This window comes from Anomaloglossus baeobatrachus, chromosome 4, assembly GCF_048569485.1.
Source record: "Anomaloglossus baeobatrachus isolate aAnoBae1 chromosome 4, aAnoBae1.hap1, whole genome shotgun sequence".
Classification (NCBI taxonomy): Eukaryota; Metazoa; Chordata; class Amphibia; order Anura; family Aromobatidae; genus Anomaloglossus; species Anomaloglossus baeobatrachus.
The window spans coordinates 227,221,685-227,245,115 of record NC_134356.1 but is presented as its reverse complement, the minus strand read 5'-3'; positions in this window follow the sequence as shown (position 1 = coordinate 227,245,115).

Sequence of the window (23,431 nt, the reverse complement as noted above, 5' to 3'; positions counted from 1 at the left end):
GCCGAGCGGGCACAGTGTGTGGGGGGGGTGGTTGGGCCGAGCGGAGCTGCCAATTCATGTGGGGGGCGTGGCGGGGCTGAGCCGAGCGGTCAATGCGACGGTTGTCACGGTAATGATGTCATTTATGAGCAAGACAGACAGAATAAGGCAATTATATATATAGATAAGTACATATGGGTCTTTGTAATCTGGGGTCTAGTAGGCAAGGGAGGCTGAGCCTGGGAGGAAGAGAGGCTAATGTGCTTTGGACGGGTCTCATAACAGTTCTGGGTTGCCCGGCTGTTGGATCCCTCATTAGCAATGAACTTTGCATTAAATCACCTGCAGCTGAATCACAATAATCTGTACAATGCTATTGTGATGCAAATGCAGGTTATTTACTGCAAGGTACAGTGCTGCTAAGGCATCTAGTGACACAGGTCATGCCATAGTAGCACTGTACCTTTAAATTTCTGGTTATATCAAGAAAAATTGTACATTTGTACACACAATAGGCCCCCGCATAACACCATCCCTCACCTAGGTCACATACAGCCGACCTGAAACCCTAGTCACCCCCCTCAGGGCAAGACAGGCACACCAGTGGGCAGGACCAGGCAATTAGGGAACGCCAACCTAGGGGTCTAGACAGCCCGGGGTGGGAAAACAAACAAAGTCCCAAAAGCAGAGAACCACCCACAGAGAGGGATAGGGCCCATAGATCCCATGGGTCAGCGTCAGCGGGCAAGGCTCCTCAGGCACACAAAAAGCCAGGAGCGGACTCCCGTGTTCCATACCGGGAAGTCTAAACACAAACACAGCCAGTGCAGAGGAAAGAGACGGCGACCACAAGCCCGGGTGGGGGACTAGAGTACAACCGGCCGTGGCAGCCGGCCACCAACACCTTGGTTTACCAAAGGACTCATGTGATTCATTTACTCGTGAGTAACCCAACATCCCCCGGTCCATCCGGCGCGCAAGCCCTGGCCATCGCCATAACCTGCACAGAGACACTGGGCCCCGGGGCAACCATCCCTACCGACGGAGGGGGTTAACATCCAGCTGCCCTTACATCTCCCCCGGGGTTTCCCGCAACAGCAGCGGTGGTGTCCCACTTTACCACACACCGTGGGTGGCGTCACGGACAATCTCCCATTCTAAACAAAACCCCCCTTTTCACATGTGGGCGGCGGACCGCTGCTCAAGCCCGGGTCCGGCTCCCACTCGAGCCACAGCAAAGCCACCGAACCCGAGCGTCCCCAAGCAGTCCCGCTTAGCTGCGGTCTGGCCCCCGCCCGCAACATTTGCACACAGGTCTGAGGACAAGCCTCTTCCTATCTGCTGGAGAGGAGCACCAGATGCAGAGAAGGAATGATCTTCAGATGTAGGTTGCATAAGTTTACAGGGGGTGATAAACTACATTTTGAATCTGTATAGAAGGGCTAAGGAGTGACGTATTGCAGTTGGTGGCTGTATACAGGGACTAAGTAGTAATGTACTGCATATGGAGGTTGCATATAGAGACTGAGGAGCATGTTCTACATTTGGAGGTTGCATACAAGGACTGGGTGAAATACTGTGGATGGATGTAGCAGACAAGGCCTCAAGAGCATTTACTGCAGACGAAAGCTGTATACAGGAGCTGAGGAGATAAAAACTTCTGATGAAAGCTGTATATAAAGGTTGAGGTACATGTATTCAATATGGTGGCTGTATACAGGGACTTAGGAGCAATGTACTGCAGATGGAGGCTGTATACTGTAGCTGAGGAGTGATGTAATGGAAATGGAGACTGTATACAAGGGCTTAGAAGAATGTATTTCATATGGGGGCTGTATGCAGCGGCTGATGTGTGATGCCCTGGACCCCCAGGGGTCACAGAATAATACCACATACACACACCCCCTCCCCCGGCTAGGTACATCAGTCAAACAAAATCCTTGATGCCTCCCTCCAGGGTCTGATGTCCACACCAGGTGGGGTGGAGCCAGGCGGTTGGCCCCACCCACTGAGGAGTTCACAGGCCTAGAGGCGGGAAAAGTCAGTGAGTTGAGTAGGTAGTTGAAGTTGAGAGGTGGAAGTGTGAGGAGCAAAGACTGTGTGTGTGTCTGGGTCGGAGCCTAGGCACAATCAGCAAGGTCGGCAGACGGTGGTGGCCGTCTGCAGGAGTTGGTGGAGGTCAGCGGAACCGTAGGACCGGGGTCGGGCGGTGGCCCGCCGGTACCGAACCGGGGAGCAGATTGAAGCCAAGTACCAAGGCAGGGTACTCAGACCCCGACTAGGCTAGGAGCCGCCGTAAAGGTAAAATTCTCTGATTGCGGTCTGGACCTCAGGGGTTCATTCCCAAACAAGTCCCGTCAGAAGGCAACAGCCCAACCAGTCCGGATAAGAGCCACTGCCGAGGCCCAGAGATCCAAGGGCCAGCGCCTGTGGGCAAAACGGGCTCTCCCGACACGTACATGCCGGGGTGCGGACTACCCGTGGGAAGCCATAGGAGTCAAACACACATACAGGTGCAGGAAACGACAGCCACCATCAACCCGTCCGGGGAGAGTGAAAACACCGCAGCCGACTGTGGGTCCCGTCCATCCAGCCGTTTGGTTTACCAGAGACTCTGTCCTTCTGTGTCTGAGTACAACAGTGCCATCCAGCACCGCGCTGCACCGCAATGTTGCACCAGCGTCCACACTGCCTCCCCGCATCCGGCACCTGCACCTATACTTTCCCTGCCCGAACCGGGGACCCGGGACCAACAGCCCCTACCCACGGAGGGGCCAACACCTCAGCTGCTCTCCGCCATCGCTCCCGGGAACCCCCGTCACCAGCAGCGGTGGTGCCCACCATCACCACAACCCCGTGGGTGGCGTCACGACCGACATCCCACCACAAACCTCCCCCCTTTTCACTTGTGGGCGAGGAGGCGCTGCTCGAGCCCCGGGTCCGGCCCCGTGCTCGAGCCACCGAGGAGCAGAAGCACCGGACCCGAGCGCCAGCGAGCCCCCAGGCGAGCGGCGTTCCCAACCCCTCCGCCTGCGACAGATGCGTAATATACTGCAAATGGAGGCTGTATACAGGGGCTGAGCAGCAATGAACGGCAGCCAAAGATTGTACAATGGCGACTGACAAGTAATGTACTGTAAATGCAGGCAGTACAGGAACTGTGGAGTGATATACTGCAGATGGAGGCAACAAAAAGAGGGGGAGCCAGCACTGCTTGAGAATGGCATGCAAACAATTAAAAGTGAAAATTCACATATTATTCCAACTGTACTATAATGCAAAATGAGATTTTTAGCAAATATTTGATTATTTTTTTTGAGCCACCCCAGCCACATCACGGCAAATCTCGATAGGGGGGGTCCTACTCTATATTTAATATTTATATTGTGCCATGCGGCCTCCTAAAAGCAGAACCATATTGAAGCAACACATATACCTGTAACATTTCAGAAACCGCCTCCATGATTTCAAGGAAAGGCAACTGCGAATGAAGGCAATCCAGGTCCAGCATGTGCAGCGAACGCCACACTGGGATAATATCAGAAATGGCTCTAACAGAGCCAGACCAGGGTCCATGAATGAAGGCGGAACAGGTCCAAATGTAAGGTGCTTAATTAACAAAGCCTGAGGACAAGGGGGATATACTGCAGATGGAGGCAGTATACAGATGTTGATGAGCATGTGTGTAGGTGCATGGGATGGCAGTAGCAGGTGAGGCACAGTTCTCATACACCTCGGTACGCCACAGGGGTGTTGATGTAGTTGTGGACTTGGTTGAGTGCATGGACTTGTGTGGTGCAGGTCATACCTTTTAGCAGGCAGCATGTCATCGCTGCTGATGGCGAACCAGGTGCCATCCGCAGTAAAAACAGACAAGGAAGCAAGAATCCATTTTCAACAGTTCTTTTAGTTCAAAAATTGCAAATTTACAAATGAGATAATGGGTACAAAGCTTAAGTACGTTTTCTTATATACCATTTGGTAGAGAATGACAAAGTTTCTGAATGTCACGTTTCCACATGACGGGTTCAGATGTCCTTTTTTACTGAAGTAACTCCAAGGGGTAGTTATGCTATGGGAAAGATCTCAAACACTTCCCAACAAAGGCCTAACTTTTCCTGAGGAGATGGGGGTAGGTGGTATGCCATAGCTTCAGTGAAGAGCTTCAAGTTCACAGTTGCTAGCTAAGGTTTTGCACGGGGAGGTTATACTATGTCACTCGTTGGTGATTGTAGCTCCTTACCTGTACGTCTCAGACACCTGGCCAGTCGTACAGCTCCCTTGGCAGCATTGGGCCAATAGATAGTCTCTAGCCTTAAAGTTGTTCGGTCCAAAGCTATGGTCTCTATGAAGATTCTCGTAATCTCATAGTCAGGTTCCTTTTTTGGGCTTGCCACAAATCACCACTAAGTGCGACCTTGTTGTTCTATATGACTTGCACATCTGTACTAGTCACTAGGTGTTCCCTATTTGAGCTGTGAAACTGAAACCAGACTCTTGCCCTAAGAACTAACTCCATCGATTGTGGACTAACCCACACTTAACTGTTGTTTGCCCTACAGTCAGTATCTAGGCAAGTTTCCTTACCAACATCCTACATAACAGTTCTTATGCAGTCCTACCTTACATTACTTTCCTACATTGTAATACCTATTATTACACAATATCATCACATACAGTTCGTGACTCGCCCACCCCAGGGCTATGGGACACCCGGTGCCGGGCCGGACTAGTCCGGAGGTAGTCAGTGGTGGAGGGGCCCGACTCCGTGGCCCTGGTGGGTGTCAGTAGAATATGTGGCTTGAATTAAAGTTTGTGTTCGTGACGCCACCTGTGGTCTGCGGCTACTAAGTCGCCGCTGCTGTGTGAGGCCTCCGGGGTGATGTTATGGCAGCAATGGTGGTACTGCTCCCCACAGGTGGAGCGGAACCCCGGGAACTCTGTTAGTGCTCGTGAAAGTCTATGGTGTTGTGTGGCTAACACGGTGCAGGGCCGACAGGCAATGAAAGAACCAGGCACAAACAACAGTCTCTTTACCTTTTCCTCTTTTACTTTGGGAACAGTCCAGTCCTGGGAGACCGTTACAGGTGGTGATGGGGATCCGGTCGGCCTGGAAGTACTTGGGGTGATCTTTCTGGCCAGCTGAGTATGAGGTTTACTCCTGTGCTTTTCTTTGTTATGATAGGACCCTGCTTCTCTGAATCCAGCAATGGCCCTCTTTGCTGCTGGGACTGATGGTACGTCCCTTTCCCTCTGTAGTAGGCTGCGCAGGCCCTCTCTGGTGCTTCTCTGCTGGAGTCCACACCGGGCCCTGATGCTGCAGCTGTACCTTCGGGCTGTTTATGGGCCAGGTGCTTGCAGCTCTCCTGCCCTTCGGATTCGGCTACCAGGGAGTATGTTAAGCCCTGGTGGCCACAGACTCCGATGTCCGAGTCTCTTCGCTACCTCTCTGCTACTCCTGCTTCTCTGGGCCAAGCTACTCTAGCTCTAGGCCCCAGATCCACAGGACAGCACACTCTGTGTCTGTTCACTGTCACTTCTCTCTACAGACTGACTCTACTTCCTCCCTCAGGTCAGACTTGAGGAAGGCTCCCTGGAATTCCAGGTTCAGAGCTCCCCCTGCTGGCCGGAGGGAGAACTGCGGTTGATGTTAAACTTGTTGGCCAATGGACCTCCCCATTACCTCCAGGCTCAGCATTAACCCTTTGTTGTGGCGACCAGGTCCTGGGGCGCCACACTCCCCCTTAGTTAAATTCAGTACTCCCGGACTGTGGAAAACAAAACAAGACATACATGTTACAACCTTAAACAACTTTAAGAGTCCAGTGTGGCTCCCAGCCGGGTGTCCATTACACTGCTCCATGGGGGACCCGCCGTGATAAAACCCCCAACGTAGGCTCTGGGCGTGCGTCAGAGCATTGATGACCCACTCTATGCACGCCGGACGGGTTTTTCTTCAGGGGTGCTGAGCACACTGGTGCTAACTATGTACAGCTGGCCACCCATAGTCCAGTGGCCCAATTGTCCATTTTCTCAATCAAAAAAGAAAAACATTTTATACACAACATTACAGACATTGCACATAACTATTTACATTCTAATAAGTACTCTTTCTTTTTACTCACTATACCTTGGAGGGGGCTGTCCCCGAGTGCTGCGTTGAGACCTGCGTAGCTCTGGTGTTTGTCCCTGACTACTTGGTGTGTCTTCTACCTCAGCACTACAGGTAGGCCTAACCCTGATAGGTATGCGTGATGAGTGCCTATGTGGTCCAAGAGTCGCCAAGGGTATGACAGGTTCACCACTGACAGGGGATTGATTCTCCTGTTCCACTGCTGGCGTGTCATCTCGTGTTGGAGCAGACGGTTCTTTAGGTAGATCTGGAACCTCTTCTGTTTCTGGCTCGACCAACTGCGGGAACGTCAACACTGGTACCACTATGGCATTGTTTATTCGGGTCCAAGTTTTGGGGAATTTCCCAAGGATTGTTTGGATCATCTCTCCCTCTTTTTCTTGACTTTGGGGACTTTCTTGTACTTCTTCTACTTCTTTTTGGGTTCTGCACCGTTCGGGGCACGCTTTCAGGCGGTCTCGAGAAACTGCTTGATAGGTCTTGCCTTCATCTTTGCTTATGAGGCATACCTTACTATTGTCAAAGTTGGAGGGAATAATGGTGTAGGGTTCATTCTCCCACTGATCATCTAATTTATGCGCCCTCCGCTTTTTCTTGAGGACCTGTTCTCCAGGTGCTAAGGGAGTTGCTGGAGCTGTTTGATTGTAATGCTGCTCTTCTCTCGTTCTTGCTTGGGACAGGCTCCTTTCTACGCATTCCTGGACCTTGCGGTACTGCTGTTGTCGCTCTGTATCCCAATCTTCTATCTCCTGAACCGCTTCAGGTGACACAGTCCCCATCTCAAAGTCTACAGGCAACTTGCCAGGTCTTGCTCGCATCAGGTAAGAAGGGCTGCAGTTGGTTGAATTTACTGGGATATGGTTGTACAGGTCTACCAGATCTGGTAACTTCTCCGGCCATTGATTTCTTTCTTCGAAAGGTAGAGTCTTGAGCATATCAATGACCACATGGTTCATCTTCTCGCACAATCCATTGGTTTGGGGGCGGTACGGTGTTGTTCTGATTTTCTTACAACCGTACATGTTACAGAACTCTTGGAACACCTCTGCCTCGAATGCAGGACCTTGATCAGTCAGTACCCTCTCAGGGTAACCGTGAGGTCGACAAAAGTATGCCTGAAATGCTCTAGCTGCTGTTCTGGCTGTCTGGTCCTTCACAGGCACTACTACCAGGAAACGAGAGTAATGGTCCACAATGGTGAGGGCATACACATAGCCTGACCGGCTTGGTGTTAACTTCACGTGGTCCAGGGCCACCAACTCCAGGGGCTGCTTCGTGACAATTGGCTGTAGGGGAGACCTCTGGCTGGCATCATCTTTCCGCCTCAGGTTACACGGACCACAGTATCGGCACCACTTCTCGACTGTCTTTCTCATGTGCACCCAGTAGAACCGATCACGGAGTAGGGTCTCCAACTTCTTCCACCCGAAGTGTCCTGCGTTATCATGGTAAGCTGCTAGGACCATTGGAGCATCCCTCTGTGGGACCACTATCTGCCAGATGAGTTCATTCGTTCGCCAGTTGACATATCTCTTGCAGAGCTTGCCTTGGTATGTGAACAGTCGTCCCCGCTCCTTCCACAGCTGCTGGGCTTCTTCTGGAGCATCTGGGCCAAGATGGGTCTCAGCTTGTGCTAGCTTTTCTTTGACCAATCGCACGGCCGGGTCACCGTTCTGTGTCTCTTCCCAATTATGGTGGAGTAATGGGTTGACCGAGACCTCGTGCTGGCTCGAGCGCTTCACTCCTACAGCATGCTCACACTGGGAAACACCTTGGTGATGGAAAGCCGGTAACTCTATCTCTTCGAGTTCATCCAGGTCTTCTCCAGACTCGGGTAAGTGAGGCATTCTGGACAGCGCATCAGCATTGTTATTCTTGCCAGCCCGGTACTTGATGGTAAAGTCAAAGTTAGACAGCCGGGCCATCCATCGCTGTTCCAACGCACCTAACTTGGCTGTTGCCAGATGCGTCAACGGATTGTTGTCCGTGAAGATGGTGAATTTGGCCGATGCCAGATAGTGCTTGAAGCGTTCAGTCACTGCCCAAACAATAGCGAGGAACTCCAGCTTGAAGGAACTGTAGTTTTCAGGATTCCTTTCTGTGGGCCAAAGCTTCCTACTGGCGTAAGCTATCACCTTCTCTCTGCCTCCCTGCACCTGGGACAGAACTGCTCCCAGTCCGACGTTGCTGGCGTCTGTATACAGTACAAACGGCTGGCTGTAGTCAGGGTAGGCCAGAATTTCTTCTCCCGTGAGAGCCCCTTTCAGCCGGACAAAGGATGTTTCTAGTTGGCTGCTCCATTCAAATGGAGGGCCTGCTTCTTAGCCTGCTTTGGCTGGCCCACCAGGAGATCTTGAAGGGGCGCTGCTATCTTTGTGAAACCATCAATGAACCTTCGGTAGTAGCCCACCAGCCCAAGGAACTGCCGCACCTCCTTTACCGTGGTGGGTCTTGGCCAGTCCTTGATTACGGTGACTTTCTCCAGATCAGGTGCCACACCTTCTGCGCTGACCACATGACCCAGGTACTGTACCTTTGGCTTCAAGAGGTGACATTTGGACGGCTTTATCTTCAGGCCATATTTCGACAAGGACTCAAACACTTCTGCTAAGTGCCTCAGGTGGTCTTCATAAGTCTTGGAGTAGACTATGACGTCATCCAGGTACAACAGCATGGTTTCAAAGTTGTGGTGGCCCAAGCAGCACTCCATCAACCTTTGGAATGTCCCTGGGGCGTTGCAGAGCCCGAATGGCATACAGTTGAACTCGCAGAGGCCCATTGGTGTCGTGAATGCAGTCTTCTCCTTGTCCGCCTCTGCCACGGGAACCTGCCAATACCCACTGGTGAGATCCAAGGTGGAGAAATAGTTAGCTGACTTTAAGGCTGTTAGTGACTCCTCTATTCTGGGTAGTGGATAAGCATCTTTATGTGTAATGCGGTTAATTTGCCTGTAATCTACGCACATTCTCATTGTACCATCTTTTTTCTTTACGAGCACTAGTGGAGCTGCCCAGGGGCTACAACTATCTCTGATAACCCCAGCCTCCTTCATTTCCCGTAACATTTCTTTGGCACGCTGATACTGTGCGGGGGGTACAGGGCGGTATCTCTCTTTAATGGGATGATGATCACCCGTGGGGATTTGATGTTTAACCCCTTTCACCTGCCCAAAATCTAGGGGGTGTTTGCTGAAGACCCACTCGTACTCCTGTACCACCCGGTAAACCCCATGCTTTTGGTGTGAGGGGGTGGAGTTGGTGCCCACATGTAATTTTTGGCACCAGTCTTCCAGCTGCCCCTTGGAGCCATTGTCTTCCGCCTGGTCGGACGGGATCAAGGGTTCCACTGCTTTGATGGTATTGTTGCTAACAGTGTACAGTTTTGCTACAGTGGTGTACCGGGGCAATTTGGCTTCCTCCTCCCCACAATTCAGGACACGGACGGGCACTCTCCCCTTGCGAACGTCTGCTACCCCTCTGGCTATCAGGACTCTAGGCCTACTGTCTGAATACACCGGTTCTACCAAGGCATGGTAATCCTGACCCCAGAGGCCTATTGCTGCCCGACACCATATCAACATTTCACTTCTTGGGGGTATTGCAATGGGGAGGGGGTCACTTACCCTCACACTGCCAATTTCTCCTCCGGCCAGCTCTACCTGCTGCCTCCTCACCAGGGCTCTGATCTCCTTCTGTAGGGCACGCTGCTGCCCGGAGCTGGCAGTTTCAGACGCCTGTTGCAACAAAATTATCACTTCGGTAATACAATTTTCTATCACATTTGTACCAATGGTTAGCAGTGGGTCAGATTCTTTGCGATCAATATCTACAATTATCATCCCCTGACATGGCAATTGTACCCGCCCCACTTTAATGGTTACTTCTTTATACCCAATTTGAGGTAAGGGCTGACCATTACTGGCCACAATTGTTAAATCATCATCTGGGCCATGGTCAATGTCTGAATCAGCCCAATATCTTTTGTACAGTTTATAAGGGATGGTTGTTACCTGGGACCCCGTATCCAGGAGGGCATTCAAAGGGATCCCATCCAGCACAATAGGAAGGACCGGGCGTCCTCCCACATACTTGCTGCGACTGGGGGTTGAGCCGGGCTTCCTTACACCTGGGGGTTGGCTCCTGGCCCCAGGCTCGGCCCATTTAAAGGACAGTGTCTTGCAATGTGGCCCGCCTGGCTGCAGCGGCGGCAGATCGGTTGTCCCGTTGAATCATACCGGTCTGTGTCTTTGTCTCGGGTCGGCGGAATCCTCCTCTGTCGCATCCATGGGACGGCATTTGGGCTGGAGGCCAACTCGATTCTTGCAGGCGATGGGGTCACTTGTAGAGACTGCACGGTCTTGGCAAGGGCAGCTACAGTCTTGGTCAGCTCCTGGACCTGCTGTCTGAGCTCTGCAGTGGGATCCTTATCCAGGGACTGCGCCTCAGCCCCTGCAGCGGCTCGTGTTGCAGGCACCACCCCGGGGTACGTGATAGCAAGAGGCCGGAGGGGTACTTGGTCATTCGGTGTAGATTCTCTCAGTACCCGGATGGCCTGGTCCTTAAACTTTGCAAAGTCCAGAGCAGGGTTCTGCAGGACCATGATACGCAGCTGGGTCCTGTGGGCATCTGACAGGAGCCCCTCTATGAACTGCTCAGTTAGGAGTTTGTGTTCTTCACGTACACTCTCTGGGTCCACTTGTTTAACTGCTTTCAGGGCCTCCTGCAAGTTTAAGGCATAGTCCCTTATGCTGTCTGTGGCCCGTTGTTTGCACCCAAAGAATCTCATCTTTATTTCTTTTGCGGTGCGGGTGTCAAAAGTACTCTTTAGCTTGGCCAGTATCTGGGTTGCTGTCCCTTTATCTGTATCAGGCCAGGACTTCACTTCACGCTGGGCCGCTCCGGCTAGCTGCCCCATTAATATGCCCACCATCTGGCTCTCAGTCAGCGGATACACCCGGAACAAGCTGTGCAGACTTTCTCTGAAGTCGCTCAAGGTATGGGACTCCCCGGAGTACTGCGGCAGCCATTTTGCTCCCGGGATGTACGGCATTGTGATCGGCATTACTGGTGCTACAGCGGGGGCTGGGGCGACAGCGACTGGGATTGCTTCGGCTGGTGCCGTGGCGTCTCGGGCTATGGCAGCCACTGCCCTCCCTCCGAGTCGGACATCTTCCTCCCCCTTAGTGAACCTTACCAGGCTCCGTTCACTTTTCAAATTCCCTTCTGGGTCGCGCGGGGTTAATGGCGCTCTGCTCTGATGGCGCGCTCCCCTCGCGCTCTTTGTCAGGCACGCCCCCCTTCTTCCTGCGCTCGGCGAGGCTAATGGCGGCGGCAGTTTGCAAACAGTAACAGTCTTTTAAGCACAGTTTCTGCAGACGCACAGTACCCGGTGGGACCGGGCACGAAATCCTGTTCGTGACGCCAAAAGTTGACTCGCCCACCCCAGGGCTATGGGACACCCGGTGCCGGGCCGGACTAGTCCGGAGGTAGTCAGTGGTGGCGGGGCCCGACTCCGTGGCCCTGGTGGGTGTCAGTAGAATATGTGGCTTGAATTAAAGTTTGTGTTCGTGACGCCACCTGTGGTCTGCGGCTACTAAGCCGCCGCTGCTGTGTGAGGCCTCCGGGGTGATGTTATGGCAGCAATGGTGGTACTGCTCCCCACAGGTGGAGCGGAACCCCGGGAACTCTGTTAGTGCTCGTGAAAGTCTATGGTGTTGTGTGGCTAACACGGTGCTGGGCCGACAGGCAATGAAAGAACCAGGCACAAACAACAGTCTCTTTACCTTTTCCTCTTTTACTTTGGGAACAGTCCAGTCCTGGGAGACCGTTACAGGTGGTGATGGGGATCCGGTCGGCCTGGAAGTACTTGGGGTGATCTTTCTTGCCAGCTGAGTATGAGGCCTACTCCTGTGCTTTTCTTTGTTATGATAGGACCCTGCTTCTCTGAATCCAGCAATGGCCCTCTTTGCTGCTGGGACTGATGGTACGTCCCTTTCCCTCTGTAGTAGACTGCGCAGGCCCTCTCTGGTGCTTCTCTGCTGGAGTCCACACCGGGCCCTGATGCTGCAGCTGTACCTTCGGGCTGTTTATGGGCCAGGTGCTTGCAGCTCTCCTGCCCTTCGGATTCGGCTACCAGGGAGTATGTTAAGCCCTGGTGGCCACAGACTCTGATGTCCGAGTCTCTTCGCTGCCTCTCTGCTACTCCTGCTTCTCTGGGCCAAGCTACTCTAGTTCTAGGCCCCAGATCCACAGGACAGCACACTCTGCGTCTGTTCACTGTCACTTCTCTCTACAGACTGACTCTACTTCCTCCCTCAGGTCAGTCTTGAGGAAGGCTCCCTGGAATTCCAGGTTCAGAGCTCCCCCTGCTGGCCGGAGGGAGAACTGCAGTGGATGTTAAACTTGCTGGCCAATGGACCTCCCCATTACCTCCAGGCTCAGCATTAACCCTTTGGAAGGGCAATGCTGTTGTGGCGACCAGGTCCTGGGGCGCCACATTCGCACAATACATTCTATACAAAGACACATGACACATTTCAATATGACATATAAACATTTTATGCTTTTGAGGGCAGGAACACGTGACATGACCACCTCAACCTCCCTCTTTCACTGCTCCCCACTTTAAACATAGTCATCCTTGACCATATGGACCTGGACGACACCAAATACCAAAACAATCACATGTGAAACAACATTTTCTGCACTTGAAACCAATCAAAGTCACCCTTCCTCATGCTGGGTTGTTATGATCCCAGTCCCACTGGGTTGGGACCCTAGAACAAAAAGTTTTAGCTAAAAAAACACAACTTTATAAGTGAAATAACATGAAAAAACATAAACATTTAAATGTTATAACGTTTCGTGAACCACCTGTGGGTTAAAATCCCTAGATCAATTCCTCGAGGGGCCTAGTTTCCAAAATGTGGTCACTTGTTGCTGGCTGTACCTGAGCCAGCAACACAGAGCACTCTATGACTGTGCAAATCGCACAATAATATTTAGTTTCAGTGAGGAGGTAGAGGATGTCACAGGGACAGCAGCCTCTGCCCCCTGATGACACTTTGTTTGAGTATCCCAGCATGCACTGGGATTTTCAAACAGATAGAAAGTAAGGAGGAAAAAAAAAACAAAAGAAGCTAGAGAGTGTAGTGAGGGAAGGATAGAAATTTTTTAATGCAGCCAAATTAGAAATTAGTTTTGATTAGGGCAATAAATAGTGATTTAGAAAATTGTAATAATTTTTCCTTTGGACCACCCATTTAAGGACAAAACTTGGCTCTTTCACTAAGGGGTAAGGTGATAAAAGTCCACAAACCCTCAATGTAAATACATGTTCAAAAATATATCTGTGTATAATCCCAATACAACATTCACAGTCAATGAGATAAAAGTCTCTCACCACTTCAGTGTGAAAGTCTATCTCTCCCGAGTTCTCCACACACTTGGCCGAGGGTTCACATGCTTTCAATGGGGCAAAGGAGAAAGCTGTTGCTAGACACCTCTATCAGTAACTCTTCTCCCAGAGATTAAGATAGTCATGCTATTAAATTGAAACTGACCCATACTTATCTCCCCCAAAATCATGTATTGAGGATGATTCTGTAGGCCACAATATAAATAACGCTATGTGCCCACGTTGCGTATTTGCCTGCAGATACGCTGTGTATTGCACTGCAGCGCAACTGCATGTGTCGCGGGCGGAGGAGGGGACGCCGTGCTCTCCCACTGCTGCTCGGGTCCGGCTGCCGCGGCTGCTGCTGCTCGGTGGCTCGAGTGATGAGCCGGATCCCAGGGACTCTAGTGGCGCTCCTCGCCCGTGAGTGAAAGGGGGTTGTTGGGTGTGGGGATGGTTTATTGTCCGTGACGCCACCCACGGTTGTGGTGATTTATTGGCACCACCGCTTCTCTGTATGGGGATCCTGGGAAGAGTGGTATGGAGCAGCCAGTTGTTGTGTTGCCCCTCCGTTGGTGATCCCGGGGCCCAGTGATGAGATGGGAGATGCAGGGCTTGGTGGGCGCAGGGACGCGGGGGCAGCGCGGTGCCTTGCGGCACTGTGGTACTCACTCAGCCTGAGACGTTGACACAGTTTTTCGGTAATCCACACGGCTGGAAAGACGGTTCCCACGAACGGCTGCACTTACTCTCCCAGTAGGTAACGGTGATGTCCCTTTGACCTGCACCTAGTGTTTCTGTGTTGGTAGCGATGGGTTCCCACCGGTAACCCGCTCCCCGGCTTGGATATGGGCCGGAGAAGCCCTGCTTTGCCCGCAGACGCTGGCCCCGAGGAACTGGTGCCCTGGCGGTGGCGGTGTTCCTCTTTAATGGTTGGACTTATGCCTTCAGTTGGGACTTTGTTGTTTGGAGACAGACGTCCCCTTCACTGACGGATTTGGCAAATTATGGCGACTCCTAGCCATGCCGGGGTCCGAGAGGCCCCTGCCCTGGTGCTGACTGTCCTTCGTATACTGCTCCAGACCGCCGGGCCACTACCCGTCCGCGGTCCTTCCAGCAACCTCCGAGCAGTCCCCCTCCAGACAATCACCGCTGTTGCTGACCTTGCTGACACTGTCCTGCACTTAGCCGGACCAACTTCAGGGCTTTCTACGCCCACTTTTACTCCTTTTCTTCTTTGCTCCACTACTACTTCACTTTCACTTAGCTGTTTACTCCTTCACTTCCCTAGCTTATCTGCCTGGTTCTTCCCGCCTCCAGGGCTGTGAACTCCTTGGTGGGCGGAGCCAACCGCCTGGCCCACCCCCTGGTGTGAACATCAGCCCCTGGAGGAAGGCAACAAGGATTTCAGTAGCTTTGGTGTTCCTAACTGGGATGTAGGGTGTGGTGGTGTGATGACCTGTGACCCCTGGCTTGCCCAGGGCGTCACACATGCGTCCTGCGTCCCCAGCACAATCTATGAAGATTGTGCATAATCCATGTGCACGTTGCGTTTTAGAACACACCGATTTCAATGCTGCCAAAACGCTGCGCTCTAAAAAGCAACATGTCACTCCTTTTGTGCGTTTTGGTTGCAATGTCGGTCTCTCTGTCTGTCTGTCGGTCTGTCTGTCTCCCTGTTGGTCGGTCTCTCTCTCTTTCTGTTGGCCTATCCCTCTACCCCCTCTCTCATACTCACCGATCACTGACCGAACACCGACGCGGCGCTGCACGGCTATCACACTGCGATGGCTTCTCCAGATTTTGAAAATGCCGGACGCTCATTATTCAATTTCATATTCCCTGCTTCCCTTGCCCACCGGTGCTTATGATTGATTGCAGTCAGACGTGCCCCCATGCTGAGTGACAGCTGTCTCACTGCAACCAATCACAGCCGCCGGTGGACGGGTCTATGTAGTGCAGTAAAATAAATAAATAAATATTTAAAAAAAAACGGTGTGCGGTCCCCCCAATTTTGATACCAGCCAAGATAAAGCCACACGGCTGAAGGCTGGTATTCTCAGGATGGGGAGCCCCATGTTATGGGGAGCCCCCCAGCCTAAAAATATCAGCCAGCAGCCGCCCTGAATTACCGCATCGATTAGATGCGACAGTCCCGGGACTCTACCCGGCTCAACCAGAAATGCCCTGGTGCGGTGGCAATCTGGGCAATAAGGAGTTAATGGCAGCCCATAGCTGCCACAGTCCTACGTTAATCATTGCAGGCATTTATGAGACATCCCTAATGATTAACCTGTAAATTAAAGTAAATAAACACATACACCGAAAAAAATCCTTTATTTGAAATAAAAGACAAAAAAACACCCTCTTTCACCACTTTATTAAAATCCCTCCAGGTCCGGTCACGAGGTCCCACGACGCATCCAGCTCTCCTACTGTACATGAAGCAGACAGGAGCGGCCGTAGCACACCGTCGCTCCTGTCAGCTCCACACAGCAACTAAAGTGAGTCGCACTGTCAGCGGAGACGTCACTCAGGTTACCCATGGCCACAGGTCTCGGGTTTGAGGACTCGAGCTGGCTGCGGGTAACCTGAGTGACTGCACCGGTGCTCCCGCGGCTCACTTCAGTCACTCTAGAGATTTGCGGTCACCGGTGAGTCCTTCACCTGTGATCGTAAATCAAGCCGCTGCACACGCACAGGGCCGTGCGATCACAATGAAGTCGGGTGAAGTTCATCCAAATTCATTCTGATCACGCAGCTTTCTCTCACAGCCAGCCATGCTATTTTTGACAGTCCGGTCCCACTCGGCTCTGCTGTAAGTCTATGGTGATGTAGCAGAAACGAGTGGGACTGCACTGTCAAAAATGTGCGTTCTGGATGCTTTTCCCATGGCAGAGCAAGCATCCACAACGCATGAATTCTGCAGGAATTCTGCAGTAAACAATGCGTCTCAGAACGCAGCTTTTCGGCTGCGTTCTGAGATGCACATTCAGTGACTCACATGCTGCGTAATAGAATGCAACGTGGGCACATAGCCTAAGGATGTCTCCCATCCTAGGGAAATGGTTGGCATCAGAGAATTTTATCTAATGTGGGTGCGAGCATTAATTTACACTTCCCTTTTCAATTCTGTAAAATATGCTTCACTTATACCTGTCATGCTACAGATACTGTCTTAACTGGTGAGCTGACTGACGCAGTGCCATGATGATATCTTGCATTTTGCATGGTCGCTGTTATTTATGCGTAACATGTGGACCCACTAGACCACAATGTTTTACAGTGTTAAGTAAAGGCATGTTGGGGATTTTCACTTAATCCCTGTATTATAAGATATGACATTTTCCTGTTGGATATCCAAGTTGCAGCCATGAGAGTTGTATTCAAATAACGATCACTATTAGAAAAGAGAAAAACTTCTTGATAAAAACCAACATGCATACAGGGTCCGGAATGAGGGTAGGGTAAGTGTCGCGGGCGGGGAGGAGGGTTTCAGGCTGCGCTCACCCCTCTGCTCGGGTCCGGCTGCTGCTGCTCAGTGGTGGCTCGAGCGGTGGGCCAGATCCTGGGGGTCTCGAGCGGCGCTCCTCGCCCGTGAGTGAAAGGGGATTGGGTTTTGGGATATAGTCTATTGTCCGTGACGCCACCCACGGTTGTGGTGATTTGTTAGCACCACCGCTGCTCGGTGTGGGGATCCCGGGAGTGATGGTGTGAAGCAGCAAGTTGTTGTGTTGCCCCTCCGTGGGTAGGGTTGGTGATCCCGGGGCCCAGTGATGAGGTGGGAGATGCAGGGCTTGGTGGGCGCAGGGACGCGGGGGCAGCGCTGTGCCTTGCGGCACTGTGGTACTCACTCAGCCTGAGACGATGACACAGTTCTCGGTAAAACACACGGCTGGAAAGACGGTTCCCACGGACGGCTGCACTTGCTTTCCCCAGTAGGTGACGGTGATGTCCCTCTGTCCTGCACCTATGTTGTTGATGGTTGCGATGGGTTTCCACCGGTAACCCGCTCCCCGGCTTCAAGCTGGACCGGAGGAGCTCTACTCTTTGCCCGCAGGCGCTGGCCCTCAGAAACTGGTGCCCTGGCGGTGGCGGTGTTACTGCTTTAATGGTTGGGCTGTTGCCTTCAATCGGGACTTGGTTGTTGGGAGACAGCCGTCCCCTTCACTGACGGATTTGGCAAATTATGGCGACTCCTAGCCTTGCCGGGGTCCGAGAGGCCCCTGCCCTGGTGCTGACTGTTCTTTGTACACTGCTCCAGACCGCCGGGTCACCACCCGTCCGCGGTCCTTCCAGGAACCTCCGCGCAATCACCCCTCCAGACAGTCACCGTCGTCTGCTGACCTTGCTGTCTCAGTCCGGGGCACACACCCGGACCAGCTTCAGGCTTTCTTACTGTCAGTTTTACTCCTTTACTCCAGTTTTCTCCTTTGCTCCTCTACCACTTCACTTCCTTCTACTTTCACTTCCTTAGCTTAACTTCACTCCTCACTCAAGCTCTTCCCTGAGCTCACTGCCTGGTTCCTCCCGCCTCCAGGGCTGTGAACTCCTCGGTGGGTGGAGCCAACCGCCTGGCCCACCCCCTGGTGTGAACATCAGCCCCTGGAGGAAGGCAGCAAGGATTTCTGGTTAGCTTGGGTGTTCCTAACTGGGGTGTAGGGTGTGGTGGTGTGATGACCTGTGACCCCTGGCTTGCCCAGGGCGTCACATTCCCCCTTAGCAAAATGCAGACCGTCCGCGGGCTGCCCGTCCAACACCGGTTTTATTTTCTGTAAATATATAAAAGTAAAACGGTAACATATATACATTTTTATTACTTCTTCCCATAACGGGAGGCACTTTACTTAAACGTTGCAAAACGGTTCACGGTTATGGTTTCCGCTCTCTCCCACCCAAGCAACCTGGCCCTGATGCTGCCCCTAAAACCCAGGCAGCACCCCTTGTCCCCAAGTCCAGCACACATTACCCGAGCGGGATCTGTCCTTCCCCTCCAGAGGGTAGCCACCGGTTCCTTTGGTGGCTGGGCCCCAGCCTGCTCTGCTGAGGGCCCTCCCTCCAACCTGCCTCTCCGGAGGCGGCAATGCGGAAAACGGTAACGGTAAACAACTTATTTACATGCCACTAACGTTTGTGGTTGCCCTGCAAGTTCACGGGCTTGTCCATGAGCAGTTCCTCATGCAAAACTTTTTAAACGGTCCCCATGGGGACAACGGTGCCGGCAACGGCCGGTTTTCCAAATCACGGTCAATCAGGTTACTTCTCCGGTTATCATTGCTTCCATCATTTTTTTCAAACTTTCAAACAAACACAACTCAGTGGTGGTCCCAACGGGGACTGCTGCAGCGGGCATCCGCTGCCCTTATTCAGATTCTTCTCCTGGGACGGACCCATCCTCTGCCACCAGCATATCAAACACGCACTGACATGCCTGCTGTAACAGAGGTACCCGGTACCCATTTCCACCGGTACGCGGGGTATGGACAACCACAGGGTCTCCTACATAGCGGGAACGCTCACTTGCCTCTTCAAACTCAACAGCGGACCCGGGGCTGGGGCAGGAGTCGTCATCTCTTGTTCCTGCGTCAGGCGGGTTGCCGCCAGCTGTCGCAGCCTCCTGGCCTCCAGCATCCAGCATTTCAGACCCTTCTGCGGTAGCATGGAGCAGCAGATTAGGCGAGCTTATACTGAGGCGCCTGTTACGGTTGCTGCGAGCACTGGAGACTATGTCCAGATTTCTTGCTACTGCACATGTGCGAGCGCTGGAGACTAAGTCCAGATTTCTTGCTACTGCACATGTGCGAGCGCTGGAGACTAAGTCCAGATTTCTTGCTACTGCACATGTGCGAGCGCTGGAGACTAAGTCCAGATTTCTTGCTACTGCACATGTGCGAGCGTCGGAGACTAAGTCCAATCTTGGAGCCATTGCACATGTGCGGGTGACATCATCGCTGACACAAGGTCACATGTCTCTGACACCTTCTATGCCGATTGGTCGCTGGTCATGTGCTTGTGACGTCTTGCTCGGTGATAGGCCAGCATGACGTCACTCCTGTCGTTCTGGCAGCGGATTGGCTCTGGTGTCCTCCATCTTGGATGAGGCACAGAGTCTATATAAGACCCTGACACACGCCGCATGGTGCTCAGTCCTCTTGGTTCATGCATATGAGTAGACGCTCTGTGCGCGTTCCTCTAGGCATTCCTCTGTCTATGCTAGGTGAGCGCTACCGGCAGGGTAGCGTTCTTATACCTTACAGCTTCGGCTGCTGTCCGTATCCTTACCTCTTAGGGGAGCGGACATAGGCAGGTGCCTGAGGCACATGGTCTGGCTGGGCCTTGTGATTCTACTCATAGGTGGACGTTGCCGCTAGGGTAACGTTCCTTATACTGCGTCTGGCAGTTGTTCGTATCCTCGCACACTAGGGGAGCGAACAGAGGTAGGAGCTTTGTGCGGCTTACGCTGCTGTTCGTCTCTTTTGCACCACTAGAAGAGCGGACCTAGGCAGGTGCCATATCTAGTGGTTCGTGTCCTCGCACACTAGTGGAGCGAACGCAGGTAGGAGCTTTGTGCGGCTTACGCTGCTGTTCGTCTCTTTTGCACCACTAGAAGAGCGGACCTAGGTAGGTGCCATTTCGCACACATTGCCTTTGTCTCTGTGATTATTAACAGAGATCATTCCACACACCCTCCAAGTAAGGGAGGAATTGCTTTACTTTCTTATTATATCCTTCTGTGAGTTAACAGAGGTATTGCACTCTGCCATAGTCTGCAGCAAAGTCTTTGCACGGTGGACCCTGACTGTCTGATACTCCTTTCGGTTATTATCAGACAGCCCCCCGTAACAGCGCCCCATAAGTAACGGCAAGGGTGATGCATAGGCCAAGACTAGGCCGGGCCCCTCAGCCGCAGCGGCCGGTCCTGGTAGGACATAGGGACGTGGGTCACCAGTCGGTTCTGCTACATCCATTCCCCTTCCGTACATCGGGGCAGTTGTAATCAGCTCCTCCACCTCGTTGGTCCACTGCTCCATCATCCGGAAGATTTGATCCTGCTGACGCTGGTGGAACTGCATCACCCGGGCCTTCATCCAGGCCACGGTTCCAAGTTCAGGGTCTGGCACGGTCACTGCCGGGACTTCTGGCACCATGCTGTTAAGGGGCCGCGGTCCTAGTGGTTCCCCCTGATGCACTTTAGGCCGTCCTGGACGTCTGCAGCCGGCCAGTCCGCCGGAACGGCTGGGCAGGGTATCGCTACCGGTTGGGCAGGTAGCGGGCCTAATGGCGGGGCGGCAGCAGCTATCACGGGTAGCGGGGAGAGAGGCAGGGTGAGCGGAAGCCGGCCGGGCCCCTCAGCTCCAATGGCCGATCCCTCAGGAATACAGGGGCGTGGGTCGCTTACCCGCTCCTCCAAATCCTCTTCTGCCTCGCGTCTCCACATAGCAGCCACCACATCCGCCATGTCGGTCTCCCACTCCTCCAGGAGGAGTTGCATCTGGGCCTGCAGACGATTACTCAGCGGGGTGGTCCGGTCCCTCAACCACATCGCCGTGTCGGGCGCGGGGGCTTCCTCGTTGGGAGTCGGGTTGTACATCTTGGCAATCGTGCCTTCCAGGAACCCAGTATTGCTGCAGAGTCCTGGCGTCTCTGCTTTTATAGCTGCTCTCACATGCAGCCAGCCGCCATCGTGTCCCCCTTAGCTCTTTCCGGCCCCTCCTCTCTTGGGGCGGAGTTTTGGCTTTCGCGCCTCTGCTACTCGAGAAGACGCTCGAGCGGGAACTTTTCGCGCCAAAGATGGCGACTTCCGAAATTTTTCAGCCGGATACCTCCGGCGGTCACAAGGCGCACCTCTACCTAACGGCAGAGTGGTAAGATCCTGTTCGTGACGCCAAGTTGTCGCGGGCGGGGAGGAGGGTGTCAGGCTGCGCTCACCCCTCTGCTCGGGTCCGGCTGCTGCTGCTCAGTGGTGGCTCGAGCGGTGGGCCGGATCCCGGGGGTCTCGAGCGGCGCTCCTCGCCCGTGAGTGAAAGGGGATTGGCTTTTGGGATATAGTCTATTGTCCGTGACGCCACCCACGGTTGTGGTGATTTGTTAGCACCACCGCTGCTCGGTGTGGGGATCCCGGGAGTGATGGTGTGAAGCAGCAAGTTGTTGTGTTGCCCCTCCGTGGATAGGGGTTGGTGATCCCGGGGCCCAGTGATGAGGTGGGAGATGCAGGGCTTGGTGGGCGCAGGGACGCGGGGCAGCGCTGTGCCTTGCGGCATTGTGGTACTCACTCAGCCTGAGACGATGACACAGTTCTCGGTAAAACACACGGCTGGAAAGACGGTTCCCACGGACGGCTGCACTTGCTTTCCCCAGTAGGTGACGGTGATGTCCCTCTGTCCTGCACCTATGTTGTTGATGGTTGCGATGGGTTCCCACCGGTAACCCGCTCCCCGGCTTCAAGCTGGACCGGAGGAGCTCTACTCTTTGCCCGCAGGCACTGGCTCTCAGAAACTGGTGCCCTGGCGGTGGCGGTGTCTCTGCTTTAATGGTTGGGCTGTTACCTTCAATCGGGACTTGGTTGTTGGGAGACAGCCGTCCCCTTCACTGACGGATTTGGCAAATTATGGCGACTCCTAGCCTTGCCGGGGTCCGAGAGGCCCCTGCCCTGGTGCTGACTGTTCTTTGTACACTGCTCCAGACCGCCGGGTCACCACCTGTCCGCGGTCCTTCCAGGAACCTCCGAGCAATCACCCCTCCAGACAGTCACCGTCGTCTGCTGACCTTGCTGTCTCAGTCCGGGGCACATACCCGGACCAGCTTCAGGCTTTCTTACTGTCACTTGTACTCCTTTACTCCAGTTTTCTCCTTTGCTCCTCTACCACTTCACTTCCTTCTACTTTCACTTCCTTAGCTTAACTTCACTCCTCACTCAAGCTCTTCCCTGAGCTCACTGCCTGGTTCCTCCCGCCTCCAGGGCTGTGAACTCCTCGGTGGGCGGAGCCAACCACCTGGCCCACCCCCTGATGTGAACATCAGCCCCTGGAGGAAGGCAGCAAGGATTTCTGGTTAGCTTGGGTGTTCCTAACTGGGGTGTAGGGTGTGGTGGTGTGATGACCTGTGACCCCTGGCTTGCCCAGGGTGTCACATAAGCACCCACCTAGGGACAGGAGCAGAGGAGCTGTAATCAGATGATGCCATCAAAATGCTAGCTACTTTCGGCCTGTGCCCTGCTTAATACACATTGTGCACACATTGACATCACTGAATTGTGCCATCCATCACTCACTACAATGCAAGATAGAACAAAAGATGGCGGGCGTAGTGTGCAAAGAACCTAAATTAGGTGAGTATGGATTTTTATTTTAATTAAATTATTTGCCCATTAAATGGGGGGATGTGGGCAACATCAAATTAGGTGCTGTGGGGGAGATCATATAAAGGGCTGTGGGGAACATCAGATAAAAGGGCTTGTGGGTGAAATTACACTTTAAATAACCATATTATATAATGGGGGCTGTTGTGGATATCATACTGAATGGGTTGCTGTAGTGATCATGCAGTGTAGGGCAGTGTTCCCCAACTCCAGTCCTCAAGGCCCACCAACAGTGCATGTTTTTAGGATTTCCTTAGTATTACACATGTGATACTTTAATCTACTGCACAGGTGAGGATTGCAACACCTGTGCAATGTTAAGGAAATCCTGAAAACATGCACTGTTGGTGGGCCTTGAGGACTGGAGTTGGGGAACCCTGGTGTAGGGGAACAGTGTGAGGAGGGGGTACTGTTTAGGGAGGGAAACAGAATGGGAAGTATGAGAGTATAGTGGGAAGAGGGGACACAGAATGGATATGGAGAAGGAACAGCGTGAAATGGAGTTGTAATATTAAGAGAGATTAACATGGCGGGGACAAGGTGGAGATATCTAGAGTATAAGGGAA